This window comes from Adiantum capillus-veneris, chromosome 24, assembly GCF_014529385.1.
Source record: "Adiantum capillus-veneris isolate H3 chromosome 24, ASM1452938v2, whole genome shotgun sequence".
Taxonomy (NCBI): domain Eukaryota; kingdom Viridiplantae; phylum Streptophyta; class Polypodiopsida; order Polypodiales; family Pteridaceae; genus Adiantum; species Adiantum capillus-veneris.
Window position 1 is genome coordinate 82,685,302 of NC_140954.1, and position 17,536 is coordinate 82,702,837.

General features: G+C 38.4%; 1 protein-coding gene across 4 annotated transcripts in view; it reads left to right on the top strand.

Moving 5' to 3' along the window:
- Positions 1–1,153, top strand: part of LOC147426674 (structural maintenance of chromosomes protein 6B-like) — a 209,963-nt gene extending 208,810 nt beyond the window's left edge. For all 4 annotated transcript variants that reach the window (XR_015186303.1, XR_015186301.1, XR_015186304.1 and 1 more), the window contains one exon: positions 861–1,153. The gene's annotated coding sequence lies outside the window, so the exon portion shown is untranslated. The remainder of the gene's footprint in view (positions 1–860) is intronic.
- The last annotated feature ends 16,383 nt before the right edge of the window (positions 1,154–17,536 follow it).

The window sequence follows — 17,536 nt, forward strand, 5'->3', positions numbered from 1 at the left end:
AGTAGTAGTATTTTGTTCCACTTCTAGTTCTTTTCTAGTTCTTTTGTACCCAGACATGGTATTAGATTCACTATTTTGTAACTGATTGGTCTCATAGGTCATTTTGGCCTTTTGAAGACGTTAATATAACATTTCATTTCATTTCTCTCTCTCTCTCTCTCTCTCTCTCTCTCTCTCTCTCTCTTTGGCATAGAGACACTTTACTGAGGATAGCTGGAGAGAGAGTCCCAGAGGTAGATTACAGATTTCTTTTCTCTAGATATTGGACACTCAAAGGAGCAGCCACCATTGCAGAGCTTTGCCCGCACTCATACTACCACTACTGGCATTCTCATAGACCGAGCATTTGAGCTAGGGAGATCTAGACGACCGCGATTGAGGAGAGGAGCTACACAGTATCCACGGAGACTACAACAGAGGATTCGCGCCATACTTTCTCGACGTCCAGAGTGTAGATGAGGATGGATCTCTACCATATCTTCCCTATCCCCTTCTCTCATTGTTCTACACATTGTACCGGGCACCTTTTGTATTAGCTGGCACGTCCATACAGTCCCAGCTGTAGTAGTTTTTTTTTTTGTTTCAATTCTTTTTTATTCCGGACATGTTATCAGATTCACTATGTTGTAAGAGCTTGATCTCATAGGTCATTCTGGCCTTTTGAAGACGTTAATATATCATTTCATATCTCTCTCTCTCTCTCTCTCTCTCTCTCTCTCTCTCTCTCTCTCTCTCTCTCTCTCTCTCTCTCTCTCTGTGTGTGTGTGTGTATGTGTGTGTGGCGCGCGCGCACGCGTGCTTGCTGCATGCACGCGTATGTGTGTGCAATCAACTGAAGCTTTTTTTCTTATGGTATCCAGGTTCAACCTATCCTAATCTTTGGTTTTATATGACTGGGCTCTCCCCCAATCAAAACCATGTAACATGTGAACAAATGGAGGCTTCATGGAGCCAGGGAACTGTCAACAAACCTGTTGAATTTGTAGGCACAGGAGAGAATGTGTGTACGACTTGACACATTAGGTTGTATATTTGTATATCAGCATAGCATTTTGCCTACTAATATTTGAATGCTTGTACATCTCTAGAGTATTTTTCCTTGTCTTTAGGGTTTCCCCCCTCAGTGTACTGGATTAAAATGTCTGTGTGTGTTTGTCTGTGTTTTTATTGTGTCTACTTTATCACAAGACAACATTGTTTAGTTCTGTTGCAAATGCTGGTATTTTTGTGAAGGGCAATCAGATGCATGGCTTTTGCTAGAATCAATACATGTGTAAACCTCTTAAGGATTGGAGGAATGAAAAAATATGGAGCATACATCAAGTACTGTCTCTTCAAACATGAAATGAGGTGTCCAAATATCCTTTTCAGGAAAGACTCGAAATGGAATTTGCAATTACTGAAAAATAGATCGGCATTGTGGACCATCGTGCAATTAACGTTCCGCTTAAAAGCTTGTGCTTCGATGTAGTGAGTTGACAATCACATTTGTGTGGAAGTCTTGATACTAGATCATCTAAAGCACGTGAGAGGTGCTTAGTGTAGCTAGGCTTGCGAAAGTGCACTCGTAGCCAATAATGGAATTTGATATTAGCTATTAATCTCTAAATGAGTTACTAATGTACAAACCATAACATAGTCTAGTTGAGATTAGCCTTTAACGCCCATGTAGATAGCATATGGGTTTGGCATACAAGTATTTCCAAATTGAGTCAAACTGACAAATACTCATATTTCTCTATCTAAATTGCTTGTCAATTTTCATTATATTGTAAGAATATATACGTTATGTACAAGGCATTCAAATCAATATAGATTCCATAAAAGAATGACAAGTTATAAATGCACCGACTTTTTGCTTTATTTTGGCTCCTTAGTGTTCTAGGAAATTCAATTATGGCCTCAAATTAGGCTTTTTGGTTCTTCCTGTATCAAGAAAAGTGTGTCATGCTCTCTACAATGGGTACTCCTCTGTGCAATATGCATGAAACCTCATCCCAACAAGAAAAGAACAACACATCAATGGAACAACTTAACGCACAATAATAGACACAAAATTCAATTGAACATGACAAACTCATAGAACCACACTTTGGTTGGCAACACAGCTCCAAGCCCACGAGTCACAGGTACAATGGGGGTATTGAGGCTCCAATGTGGAGGGAGGGTGCAAATGTGCAGTGTTGGACCCAAGACTCAATGACTATAGAAAGTAGATAATGTATATGACCACCAGAACAAACTAGAGATATATATGATCATAAAGAGCCACCAACGGCTAGCAAAATATCCTAGTCGAGCTAAATCTATCTCCTATTTGTGGTGGTGGTGATCTGGCTACGGTGTCCACTAGACCACCACCCTTATCACTATCCCATGTTACTCTCTGAGTGAGTCTGTCCAATGTGAAGTTAAGACTAACTCTTAACCTATTGCCTCTCCTATGTCAATGACATTGTTGCATGTTCACCTGTTGTGTATCCTCATCCATGTCTATAGGATTGACATGGATGTTGATGTCTCAAGTCAACATAAGGGCTATAAAACATTGAAAGCTTGATTGCACTTGGGCTCTAAATCTTTGTGTTCTAGAGTAATGTATAAAGAATTTGATGAAATTTACAAGACAGTGTGTGGATTAGGCAATTGAGGCGATCACAATGTGGGAATATCATGGACACTTCACATCTTCTCTTTGACTCTTTGGCATCTCTGACCACAAAGTACTACTTGAAGATTGCCTAAAGCGCATTCTTCCTCGCATGGTCGGGGTGATCAACATGGAGCAATTTTTGACATGCTTGACTATTAGCATCTTTTAGCAAGTTGGGTGTATGTATGTATAGCCAACTTTAGAGACAAGAAGCTGCTCATTCCCAATGCATGACCAGTTCGTGTAGCAGTGAGTGTGTGACTACGTATCTTTGGAAAAGGATTCAAAAGCTCATGAACCATCGTAACAGAAACATCGGTCAGTAAATTTGCATTAGCCAATGTTGTTAGACCTTATTTTTGCAATTGATCGCGGGAGAGTACTTTGTGAAGAGATAGATGGGGTGTTTGCATGTGAAAATTTAAAGTGAATTTTGTTTGACTTATTTTTTGGGCCTGTTTCATGGCTTAACAATTGATTATCACTCTTCTTTTTTCCTTTTGGATCTTCTTCTTGGATGTTAGAAGGGCCTAATCTTGAGCTCAAATTTGAATCCAAACCGTGTGTTGATGCTTTGTGACTCTCGTCCATAGGTGTACTCAAAGTCATATGTGATGCCATGCCTATCATGGTCGGATTCTTGATCAATAGAGCTAAAAGGCCTTTTAGCAGGGGCATGCCTGGTCCTCAAGGTTGCCCTGTGTGACACAAGTCGTTCAGAAGCACTTGTTGAGAGGAACCTATTGACTTGTGCATCGTACATTGTGACAAAGTGATGTGCCATGCTTTGTGACTTGCGGCTTTGGTGTCAAGTGTCTCTATGCTTTGTTTGCATTGAAAACAATTTCAGTTTGTGGAAGCAAGATGTGTTTGAGAGTGTGATGAACCTCTAAAAAAGAGCACTACAAGATGGATATTACTTAAGTATAGATGCTTGATTTGGGTTATCCAACTTGAATTTGTAGGCGGTGAGGTGGTTGCAAGGGAAAGGACATGTGCGTTGAAACCTGACAGCTGTATTTCCTATCAAGGGCTATTTTGCTTGTCAAAATAGGTGCTTCCAAAAAACCTCTTTTCATTTGACATGCTACACACACAAAAGTTAAGATATCAAAGCTTCACACACACCTTTTGAGCTGAAGTTCTCTAGAAAATTACAGAAGCACTATTTTGCAAAATTGATCGACTAATTAATCACTTGAGAAAAGTCGGAGCAAATAGATAGTCAATAGGTTTCTCTCAACAAGTGCTTCCTTCACACACATGATGAAATAATTATGAAGCAGAAACCATGTGAAATCAAATAGTAAAAGCAATGAAACACACACTAATTACGATCTAAAATGCAAAGTGCAACTTTCTCCTCACCTGATTACCAAAGGGTAGTGGAGCATGCTCATGTCTAAGTGGTGATTAGAGCGTATGGTTATTAGGGATGCCAATGTGATAGGAATTAATCGGCCTAGGTGTAGAATCGTTGGCTCCTAATACCACTTGTAGGAATTGGGGTGCTCAACCCTAAGTGTCGTTAGTGAGCTAGGTTATGGTGGATGAAGGTTAAGCTCACCATGATGCTAGGGCTAGGGTTAGAGCAATGGAAAATAGGGTTATAGTTAAGCCAAGGTCAAGAGCATAAAGCAAGGGAGTATAGACACAATGATTTAAAAAAACATTATGTAGGTTTCAAAGCAAACTTGTGCTGAAACGATTTTTGCAATTTTCAAATTTTTGCAAATAGATCTTTGTATGTCTTGATGGCATAGCAACTATTCAATACAAAGAATAAGGCAAAACAAGAGGTTTAAAACTAAGGGAGAAGGAAAATTTACAAATGGAATGAGATCTCACGGGCTCGATTAACTATAACAAAGGCCTATGGTATAGATCATAATAGTGTGTTCCCAAATATGCATTCCATTCAAAATGTACATCCAAAAAAAAGGAGGGACAATATCAATTCATTTCAATGTGGAAAGGGGTTTTCCATATTCTAGCATTGAAGGAACACATGTGGGCATTCAGTGTAGCATATTGTTTTTGTACTCTTCTAATATACTACTATAGTTTAGTAACCAAAATTGAAGCCATGGTCTAAGTTGCTTCTACTATTAGTTTGAATAGACATGTCAAAGATAAAACCATTAGTAGGTCTAACTAAATTAGATGGAAAGTATTCCTATTTAGGCTAATAGACAACAATGAGTACTTGGGTCTATTTGCCATTTTAGTAAAAATTTAAACATCCATTTGATTCACTAAGGATAATATGGTTCCATGAGCGGTTGAGAGTTATACAAGAAATAAGTTGATTTCAAAATACAATGTGAGTAATGTCTTTTTCATGTAGTAACGATTAGGGATAGAGAAAACATTGTGGGTTATTTCTTCTTTATGTTGCAATGATTAGAGGTATAAACAACCAGCCTTTCCAATCATTTGACAAAGCCTTACATTGCAGTGGATAACTATACATGTATCAATCCAACATAGTTGTCAATTTGTGGATCATTAAGTTGGCTAACTCACAAAATGTTAGTGAGCTAGTCAATTGCAACATAGGAGATAACTCCCTACAAGGTGTTCAATTTAAATGGGAGAGCAAAGGTATGTCCATTTATTACTTGATGTGTCCTTGCATCTCTACTTTGGTGAACTTTGGCACATGCCTAACCCTAAAATCGACACCAAAGGTGAATTAAACAAATGAATTTGACTAAACTCGATACAAGTGGGCTTATGGCGCTCAAATTTTCTCAATCATTTTTCAATATTGCAGCAAGCATTATAAGAATAAGAAAACCATGGAAAATCTTTAAATATCATTTATTATGTTTGAATTAAATCTTATCTCAACCTTTCAACAAACTATTGTGATTTTCAAAGAAAAATAACCCTAACTTGCAACATGAGCCCTACATTTGTAGATATCTTGTGTAGAAAAATGGGAGGCATTTTAATATGCAATAAAGATTACACGTAAAAAATTACCCAAAAAATAAAATTTATCTCTTCAATGTGTGCATGGAGATCAATTTTTCAATGCAAGAGTGAGCAATAACATTGTGTTATTCATTAGGATATAGTGTTGTAATAGGGTGTGACATGTCAAAACAAGAGAGCCTTTACACACAAAACGTTCTTTTTCTTGAGATCAACAGTCAAGATTTTCCAGCTGCCACTAGTTCTTGGCTGAAAAAGGGACCATAACTAAGGTAATATGCCATACAATTTGCATAAAAGAACTAATTTTAAGTAGTCCAAATCTACAAACCACTCAAATAGTTACATCTCATCATGCACATATCATGTGCTTTGGAGCCCAAGAGGAGAAACTTCTAAAATACTCTAAGCGAATATGTGCCTACAAAAAAACTTGAAAATCATGTATCCATAATATTCTAGATCTTGGTCTATGTCCTCAACATTCATACAGGTGCATCTTGTGAGAAAGCACTTGGTATGGGCACATCTTGCCCAAAAATAAAGCTAGGGTGGTGTGTTATCTAAGGCAAATATACATAGTGCACAATGAAATGAGAGAAGACCTTACCAACAACTCAAAAAACTCATTGGGAGGTATTTTGCAAAGTCTGGAAGTTGTTGTCCCTATAGAAGATGTACATACATGCATCTTTGTCCACATGATTTTAACACACCATTTCAAGAGTGCAACTACCTACATGGAGTTGTTGGATTGTGAAAGAATTTTGATGCTCGGAGCAACGAGATAGAACTTCTAAAATAGCTAAGAATCAGCAAAGAGCTAAGAATATGCTTTGCTTCATGTGCAATTTTTCACCAATATTTATATTACTTGTCTACCTATTCTCAAAGTTGTTCGTCTTCATATGATTAAGGTATTTTTCTCTCCTTATATCTCTCATTGGTATGACACAGCTTTGTTGTCTCGATATCTTCGAAAACAACAAAACTTGGCAAGGACTAGGGAACTGGTGCTTTTCCTCGTTATGCAAAATTTCATTGTGATCTACACCATCACAACGGTCCTGTTCCACACCATGGCCATTTTTCCCATAGAACCGCTTGGAGTTCTATGTAAAAAATATGGTTTTAGTGTGGCACAATACTGTCGTGTCCAAGTCTGATCACAATGAAAATTTCTAAGGGTGGGGAAAGCACCAATCTCTCTACCCTTACTAAGTTTTTCACGATCAAACTATGTCGCGAGGTGTTGGAAGATTCCAACACATAGATGCTTTTTCAAGAGGAGTCTTTTCACTTTTCATTTATGTGGAATCCAATCCTATGATCTTCCAAGATGTTTCATAAGTTAGACAAGGTTGTCGGATTGGTCACTTATTTGCAAGTTGTTTTAGCCTTTGTACATATAAGACCCTTAGTAAGGGTATAAAAGGCATTTTTGTAAGGTTTTGAAAGAAAAGTTCTATTATCATTAACAAGAAGATAAGGTTTTCTCTGTATGTCGTGAGCTCCCTCTTGCTGTCGAGATTTTATCTCTTTGCAGCGCACCACATGGTTACCGTATCAACAAGCTAAGAGTATCAACGCATTAGCCTCAAGAATCTCTACACGTCGATATCTACATTGCAAGCATTTTGCGAGATCCGTGCATCAACTCCCACGACCTTCTAGGTGACATATCTCACTATCCAAGCCTCGTTTTGAGATTTTGTCAGTTACATATGATTTCGAGCACTTAGGAGCATCTAATAGGTGTGTCCGACACCAGATTCAACTACCTGTAATTTAGCAGTTGGAGAAATTGTGATTTTTGCAAGTGTACAAATTTTAGGTTTGCTAGTCTGGAAGTGTTTCTAATCTAGTGAGGAATGCGCCTACCAAGTTTGGTATTGATCGGAGTTGATTTGCTACTGGTTTTGCATGTGGATGTCTGATTGGATTGGAGAGGTAGAAATCGGGTTTTCCACAGTTAGAGAGTTCATAGATCGATTCCACGGAGTATTGTATTCAAACAAGAGATTGACAACCTCTTGGCATGCCTACATACGCTAATCAAGTCACTTTCTGCCTTGAACTGACATTTAAGTTTTGGGACTGTCTCTTTGTGAGATGGGACAGATGTATAAAAGCCTCCCTCAAACATTGGCACCATTGTCGAGGGATGAGTACCTAGATTAGTGTGAACACAGTCAAGTCTGAAAGAGTTACCTTAGATAAAGTAGAGTAGAAGTGGAGATCAAGGCATCCTTGGACGTTGCATTTTCAGTGGTGAGTTTCTCGCCATGGAAGTAGTTCGTAGATAGAGTAGGGTGCTAAGAGTAGAAGTAGAGCTTGGTGTGTGGCCTTGTTGGCTATTAGAGCAATGAAGCTTGCACTAGGCTCAAAAACGCAAGAAAAACGTAAATTCAGAGTTTTGTAGTAAGTTGTTATTTTTTAGTGTTCTTTTATCTTGTTTCAGAAGTAGGGTAAGTAGATGCATCTCTGGATGAGGTTTTATCCGCATTTTGGATGAGTTTTTATGTTAACATGTGCTTCAAGTAAAAATCAACAAAAAGAGTGACGGAAGAGGGAAATTCACCGAAGTTCACTTTTTGTTAAAAAATTTGATTTCTTGTGACATATTAGACCCAAACTAATAGCAAAAATGTGTGGAAAAGTGAAATTTGGAAAAAATTGTGATTTTATTGGACTGACAAGAGAAAATCACGATTTTTGCAGCAGCTACTAGTTAGAAAAAGCATTTTTGGTCAGGACTTGGTTCAGTGGTAGGCCTTGATGCAAGGATCACCTCTATCAAGTCAAAATTTAAAAAAGTTATCAGAAGCAATAGTAGAGGAAGAAAATTGCATTCTTTTTCAGCACCCATCTACAAGGGTAAAACTTGACAACGCTTGGGACAAGGGTTCTACTTGGCCTAAGAAAGCAAGCCATTAAATCAAAACTGAATTTGGACACATACTGTGAGTGTGAGATCAAATCCTAGCTTTCAGTCTGAGAAATTGCTAAAATTGAGATTAAACTCAAACCAGTCGACCAAACACTATGAAATTTGGTAGTGTACTCTTGAAAGAGAGTAAAACACTTGAAAATTGGAAAAAGTTTCCAAAAGTAGTAAGAGAGGAGAAAATTATGATTTTTTCCGCAGCCACTGGCTAGAAAAGGAGTTTTGGCTAAGATTTTTTTCTGTTGTAGGCCTAGATGCAAGGATCAACCCTATTCAGTCAAATTTAAGGTGTAGAGGAGGAAAATCGTGATTTTCGTACTAAATACTTGCTTGAAGAAGAAGTTTTTGCCAAGCTTTGGACCAAAGGGGGATCTTGATGCAAGGATTACACTCATCAAGAAAAAATAAAATTGGACATTTGCACATGAAGTTAGACAAAACCCTAGTTCGAAAGTGCCCGAAAACGCTAAAATTGTCTTGAAACACTCAAAAGAGGTCAAAACTGAACCAAAATTGGTAGGGAAGATCTATAGAGAGTGGGGAACTCAACAAAAGAGAAAAATCTTCGTTGGACAACTGTGTGTTGACCTTAGGAAGAAAATTGCATGTTTTGTCAGACTTGAAAAACAGCTAAAACTTGGTGTGCTTGTAGATCTTGATGTGAGGAACTCATTGGTCTTTTCAAAGTCAAATTTGGGACACTCAAATCATGGGTTATGCTCAATACAGTTAGAAAAGGACTCTAAAACTGCCAAAATAGAATTAGGGGACCTTCTGAAACTCCAAATTGGGCCAAAATTGGTGAGTAGGCAATATAAGCTGAAAAACCCGACCAAAATGAAACACTTTGAAATAGTTGAAAAGAGAGCATCTTGAAATAAAAATCACAATTTGTTTCCAAGTAATCCAGAAAGTTTTCAGATCGGGCTCAAATTTGGTGTGCTTGTAGCGTATGATGTGTTCAGTGCACAATCAAATTTTGGTGTCATTTGGACATTGGCAGTGCAAGACACAAACAAAACAGTCTACCAAGACAGGCTAAAACTGTGATTTTTTGTGTTTGCCTTGAACCAAAAAGATCAAAACTTGACAAAACATAATAGACAGGGTATATTATGTTTTCCTTGAACCAAAAAGATCAAAACTTGACAAAACATAATAGACAGGGTATATTAAGAGTGGGGAACCCAGTGGACTCAACAAAAGTTAAAAAAAGTTGCAAAAAAAAAAAAAAAAAAAAAATCATAATTTTTTCATGTCCATTTGCTATAAAGCTCAGAACTTGACAAGACTTGGTAATATTGTTATGCATGTCATGTACATTGCATTGATTAAGTTTGGGCTTAAAATACCTAGCAGAGCTGAAGTTACAAGCAGTTTTGTGTTGAAGTGAAAACTAGTTTTCACAAAAACAACCATAACTTTCACATACGGACTCCGATTGCAACTTTTTTTTTATCAGAACGTAGATTGTGAGTGGCTCTATAGATCTACGGCAACACTTACGTTAAGAGGATTGAAAAAATGTCATTTAAGACCTCAAATTTTCATTTTCGCTCAAGGGTGGTTGAAACTAGCTTTTTGACAGTTTTGGGAGAGAAAGGTCAAAGTTTTTGACATAGTTTTGAACTTTTTTAATCCTAACCACTTGGACTAACTGAGATAAGACCTTAGGAACAAAGAAGAGTTGGGGTTTCCAACATAACACTGCCTGAAAACAAACCAGTGCTAAATTTATGGTTTTGCTTAACTTTTTTTATTGTTTGTGAGTATACACAGATTTCACACGGGTTCTAAATAAGAACACAAGATTTAAAGGAGCTCAATAGCTTCCGGACAAGTTGAACAATGTTTTTGCAACTTTTGGAGAAAGCGTTAATAGGTAATAGATTGGGTTTGAGAAAACACTCAGCTTGTTTCTTATTTCATGCTTTCAAGATCTGGTAGCTTTTATAACTTGAAGGTTACGTCAGATAGAGAGATTGAGAGTAGAGTCTCATTAGACAAGAGAATCAATCTGTAATTGATAGTAGAGCTTAGAACCTATCATTGAGGACTACATGTCTGATATGACTTCAAAATCTTCTAGTTCTACAAAATGGATTTTGATCTACCCGAGAAAGGACCTGAGATAGCTAGTTCTAGCAGAGTGCCATTGAAGGTAGTAGATTACAATATGACCTTAGTGTAGCAATTCGACAACTAGTTTGGGGCAAGGATCTATGCAGATCCCTATAATCACTTTGTTTGTCAAATTGATGATCATTCTTTGATGGAAATTATTAAAGAGCCAATTATGAAGTATTTGAATGATAGATATGTGGATCGTGCTGCTAGCTGCTCAGCTAACAAGAGCAAGAGAAAGAGCATCAAGAGGGGTGCCACTCATTTTTAAGAGCCAATTGAATGTATGAAATCCCTTTGTATCACTGAAAAATCTCGCAAAGTCCAAAGCAGTTGTAATACTATTGATTGTCAATGAGTCTAAAGGGGTTGAGGGCATCCAAGTTTGTAATCACATGCAATTTCTAAGCCTTGTATTGAGCCCAAATAGCTAGAAATCCATTCTTTGAACCTTGGCTAAGGTATAAAAGCCAACCTTTGTAATTAAAAACCTAAGTTTTGGATAATGAAAGTAAGCGTTTGTTGCAAAAGCTCAATGTGAGTCTACTGTTTTCTGATGTGGCATTGCTATTCTGAGCATACCAACACTTTTGCAGCAGGTGAAAGCTCTTTCATTTAATGTAAGTTTCTTGTGATGAAAGTGTGATTTTAGTCGTGCTGTCTACAAGGTGATTTTCCTCCCTATGCACCATACACACACCAGAACTAGTTTCTGACCTTAGGAATAGGTAGACCTATAGAGTGCTTCAAAGTCCGAAATTGACTAACCTGAAATAGGCTATTTATCTTAGGTGCGATTTTTTCCGAGTGTCAAAAATGACATTTGAGTACACGAGAGTGTCAAGGATACTTTGCTCATGCTTGGCATAAAGTTTCGTTGCATTCGAAAACTCGTAGCTATACCAAATCATTAGAAACTTGCGGTAAAGAAAGTAGCTTTTGATGTCTGACACACATTTGAGACTGAGATTGGTAGGAACGGTTTAGACTTGGATTTTTCGAGAGATTATCTATCTCTTGTAGCCTCCATGCACTAGTCGGGTCAGCTACGTCCCATGGATTGACAATTTTTATGTATGTGGTTCTCGCTTTGCTAGCATTGATATGGTGGGGCTTGATAGTCGGCCAACATTTTAGCACTGTTGTCAGGGATGAGGCAACCTAGACTAGAGAAAACCCCAAAGAATTCACTTGAATTTCCATTACTTCCTCTACTTTCGGCTAGAGTAACACCTATATTGACTTTATCATGGCAGCGAAATTCTTGAGAGTAACACCTATATTGACTTTATCATGGCTGAGAGATGGTTGAGAGTAGAGATTCTCGGTAAGGACCTCGAGAGGTTTAGTTTAGTAGGACGGATTAGGTGAAGATCCTTGAGACTAATTAGTGGTTGGTAAGGGTATCACCTAAGTAGAAAGTAGAGATTTTGGACTGAAAGTCGAAATTTTTACCTTTTGTACTGTTTTTTCATGATCGTTAGGAGTAGGGTAAGTAGAAAAACCATCAGGATTGAATCTGATTGGAGTGGCACTTTAAAAACCACAAAAATAGTCAGATTTATCTTACTAACGCACGCCTAAGATAGACAAGGGTTTTTGGGATTGAAACTAAGAAATTGAACTTGTAAGTGGTAGAACAACTTGTTTAGAACATCTCCATTGATTTTGGAAACATTTGGATCACTAAACACAAACCAGGGTGTGGATAAATTCTAAAACTTGTGGGAAATCAATCTGTAAAGAAAATGATGAAAAATGTGTAAATCTGGAAGAGTATTATCTTAGGCACGCCGAAGATAGAAAACTCTCCACAGAGGGTATTTTGCCAAAATTCAACTCATAGGGTCTATTTAAACCATAAGACAATTCCTGATCAAGTTTCATCAAATTTAGAGTTGTCTAAGGATACAAACACCAAGAAAACTGAAAAACCAAGCCACAGGATAAAAAACAAAGATCAAAACATTGGTGAACTGTCCAAATTTTGTGAAATTCATTGTACGAGCTTGAAAGTATACGTAGAATCCACTCCAAGTCACAATAATCAAAAATATGTTGAAATAGAGAATTTTTATCTTAAGCGCATCGAAGATACATCTTCCACCAGGAAAGCATTTTTTACCTTTTGACACCAGGATTAACTTTGTTAGGATATGTTAACCCCAATTATGTGATAATAGTTGAGATAGACCCTACAGCTAGGTGCAATTATCTTAGGCGCGCCTAAGATAAAATTGGGCAGAATTTCACCATTTTTGCACATAAGGACTATTGGGCACTAGAAAAAGGAATTTTGTATATTCTGTGGTCAAGGATTGACAAATTGTGGAATCACATATGGCTTTAAATGTTGTCGTGCAGGGAATTGCGACTTTGTGAAGAACAGGAGAGCAAAGGGCAAAGGATTGCGCTTGAAACCAAAGGCAACCTTCCAAGTTTGAAATATGAGTTCAATTGAGTTGCATAAATTCATATATGAACCTGAGGTCTGGTAGAGTTTTGAAAAACTCAATTGACTAAGAAGAGAATAGGAGAAGAGCGTCCACAGAAGAGAGTGTAAACCAAGGGAGACCATTAGAAACTATTGCGGAAGAAGTGCCACAGACTTACTTAGATTCAAGCTTGGACACGTCTTCTTTTTCAACGCAATCGGGAACTGGGACCTCTCTCAAGTTCAAGCACATCTTGAATTTTTTCAAGACCAACAAGTAGGAAGCCAAGATTTATTTGGACCCAAATAAGTAGTTTGCAGTGAGGATAGATGACCATGCCATTGATTTTGAAGAGGAAGTTAGGGCCAACAAACAAGATGATCTATATGTAGACCAAAATGGAGTACAATATCGCAAGATACAAGACCTTGATTCAGTAGATAAATGGGGATTAGAGGTTGATACTCTAATACCAGATAAGGATGTAAAGGAAGGACTTCTAATGTTAGAATTAGAAGGGTATGAGGTAATAGATGTTGAACCATTAAAACGCATCCCCACTGATAACCCAAGACTTGGAGTTTATTGCTGGGAAGAAAACAATATTAAAGATTTGGTATGGACTACCCATGCCAGATTAGGACAACCGACGCCCTTGAAAATTGTGTACATTTTCAAAATCAAGGAAAAGGGACTAGCAAAACTTCCCACTCATCTCTTTAGAGATTGTTACAACAATAATTTTGTCATGATGATTCCAAAGGAGATTGAACAAACCAAGCACCAGGGACACTCAATCCATGAAGTGATCATGAAAACCTCACAGGAAATTGATTGGGATGTGGATCCAAATGCTAGATCTTATGACAACATGGCCAACCAACGAGGAAGCACAGCAAGGAGTCAATGGTACCGACAGAGAAATAAAGGCGGAAAACACCTATAACAGGGGAGAAATGGGTGACATGAGGACAAGAAGAGGTCCACATGAGTCACACTTACCAAATAGTTGGTTTGAGGGATTAATGGGAGAAACACCAGCTCGAAGGGAGAGAATGGGGGCCGAACACAATCGTAGAGTCAGACCAACAGATTTCCAGAAGTTGGTTAAAAAATATAGTGGGACAAGGGACTCATATGACCATTTGGCCAGCTTTAGAAAGGTTTTGAGAGTTAAGTGCATAACCAATTTCCATACACAGTTTGATGGATTTGGGATGACCTAGGAGGGTAAAGGCTTGACTTGGTTCAAGAACTTACCTCTTGGATCAATCATTGATGTGTCAAATTTGTCCATTAGATTTTTTGCTACATGTTCTAAAATGGGCATAAAGCATAGCATTGTGGCACAAATCTATAGTTTCAAACAAAAACAAGGAGAAACTGTCAGAGATAGTGTGAGTCGAATGAGACAGTACATTGACAGATGCTCGGAATTGGAGATTCCAACCGAGGAAAGACTAGTCTCACTGTTTCTAGAGGGATTGTTAAACAAAGATTTGCATGCAATTTTGTATATTAAGAAACAATGACCTGGGAGGCATGTAGTTTAGATGTGATTGACTTGAGTGATAATTGTGAGATCAATGAGGAAGGCAAAGCTAAGGATACTTAGAGCAAGTGAAACACATCCATTGTGTCATCACAAGTAGGATCAACAAATACAGCTCCTACTAATGCGATAGAGGACATGCTTAAAAGAATGAACAATATGATGAGCAACATGCAAAGAATGCCAATGCGAAGCCCAATGCAAGGACAAAATCAGGGACAACCTATGGGACAAAAAAGGCAATTAAAATGGTGTGCTATTGAAGGGAAACGGACAAATCGTGAGACAAATGAGTGCTACTACAAACCGAAATATGATGGAAATGTTCAGTATGTGCCAATGAGGCCACAAGGGCAACCCATGTATAGATACACTCCCAATATGGCACCTGTGCAAAGATCACCCATGAATGTGGAGCGACCTCAACCAATATTAGTTCAGCAACCTCCACTTCCAGGGAATAGATCTATACCGATCGAGTACATGGTGTATGAGGAACAAACTGAGGAACAGGTGCTAGTACCCATTACTCCATATCCTGAGACTAGTTCAGTAACAACGAGATAGAAGAAGATTGGTATAACCAACCTGCTCCAGTTCCTATCAAGCCGATGTGCCAAGCACCCACTGATATAGCAAGAGACAAAACGGTGAAAGGAGATTGAAAAAAAGATACTGAAGGAGATAGAGGAAAAAATACAAACTCCTTCAATAGACTTTAAGGAACCCAAACCAAGATGAACTGGATCTGTTCTGGTTGACAAAATCTACAAACCAATCAATGCAGCTTTACAAGCCTTTCGAGCTAGACTAAAAGGAGGACAAACATTGAAAAACCAATGGAAAACTATCCAACGCCTGAAATGAAAGCAGCTAAGTTAGAAGCTTACAGAAACCTGGTGCAAATCACACAAGCCTTGATGGAAAAATAGAATCCTCAAGAGGGAGATGTAGAGAACCGAAAGAAGCTGATACCAAAACCCTAAGAGAAAAAACAACAAAAAAGGAAACGCTGGAAAATTGGGAGAACGAAGAAGTACAACCACCTAAACTGGAAGGATGGGATAGGGTGCCGATAGTTGAAGACGATTGGACAAACTACTTGTGGAAATGGGTTACGAAATCAAAAGATGGGAGTTTGATTCTGAAATCAGCACCAATAGAAGAAGTTCGATTTGACAGATCACCCATGAAACTAGATGAATAGTCGTTGTACGGAGATTGGGGATTGGCACATTTAGAATCTACAAAAGCTGAAAGGCTACGGACACTACCATCTTAATTAGGTGAGAATGAAGAGAAATCAATGGTCTGCAAAATAAAAAAATTGGAAAGGCCAAGATAGACTTTAGATGTGGCTAACTTACAAACCATTATGTCCATTACAATAATGTTGAAAGTCTCATCATTGCAACTTACATCCGCCCTAGTGAGTAGCATTTTTTATAAAGGAGGCTCCAAAGGAAACTCAATCATCTTTATTCCCAATTATTTCAAAAGTCCTTATCTAGTGCTCCTAAAGTGTAGAGCTCTTCCATGTCCAATATTAGAGCCTATCGAGGTGGCAGATCCATAAAAACAAAGGGAAATAAATCATTGATGTCCATAGCATCTACAATGGTCGAAACCACCAATTTCCTTGTTCCTAGTGGTGCTGGGTCAAAAATTCTTGCTTGCATTTTACTAGGAAGGCAAGATTCGATTAGAATTAGCTCTAGATATTACCCAACTCCTTCATTCATGTGACTTTTACTAAGGTTAATGAAGTCGTTAGTCCATCATACATTATGTCGACATAATAGAGAGAAAGTTAGTGTGAAAACCTTCAAATAATTCACCTTTGCCAAGCTTGAAGTTGAAGCGTCGCTTTCTCCTTTCACTCACAAAGCTAGTACAAGGCGTGGTCATGGTAACACAACCACGATCTACAGGTCGGTAGTGCAGCCACAATTTGAAGGTCCATAGCATTGGAGACTCGGAATCTTGATCATTGCAAAATGTAGACAACCACAATCCGCAGGTCCGTAGCATTGGAGACAGCCACAATCTGAAGGTCTGTAGCATTGGAGACTCGGCATCAATTGAATCTTGATCGTTGTAGGTCGTTGACATCAAGGTCAACATCGTAGGCAGAGGGCAACATAATTGCGTGATGGGTTGGCCCCTAGTCGAGACTCGACGCAGTGCTTGTGGTGATGAGTGAGTGAGTGAGTGTGTGTGTGTGTGTGTGTGTGTGTGTGTGTGTGTGTGTGTGTGTGTGTGTGTGTGTGTGCGTGCGTGCGCGTGTGTGTGTGACGTGTGTCTAACCTCATTATCCTATCTTATTGCAGATTTAGCGACAACCACAATTAAATTGTCAATCCATGGGACGAAGCTGACTCGACTAGTGCATAGAGACTACAAGAGGTCATCAATCTCTCGAAAAAAACAAACAACTCGTATCTAATTCAAGCTACACTCAAGTGACTAAAATCATCAAAAGCCAATCGCTCTTCGGCAAACAAATCACATCCGTTACAGTATCAAATGACATCCAAACGTAACGAAACTTCTAGGACATGTATATAAGGCCTAAGCACACATGCTTATGGTCTCAAATCCCACTTTAGGTCAAGTGCCAAAATCGTGATTATTAACAGCAGTGGACTTTTGACCTAGTTGTTTTCGACCTAGAATGCACGTAAATGCTTAGCAATGATGTCCCAATACCCCGCGTATGCTTAGTTTTTTATTTTGAAGTGTAAAATCTTACTTATGATGACATTAAGCCGCGTGTCGGCGACGCCAAAATCTACGAAATACCGTGATGTGTTTACGTCAATGTGTAGAGCTCTTACTTACGGTTGCAATGCAACAAACGCGACTGCAATGTGACAACCGGGGAG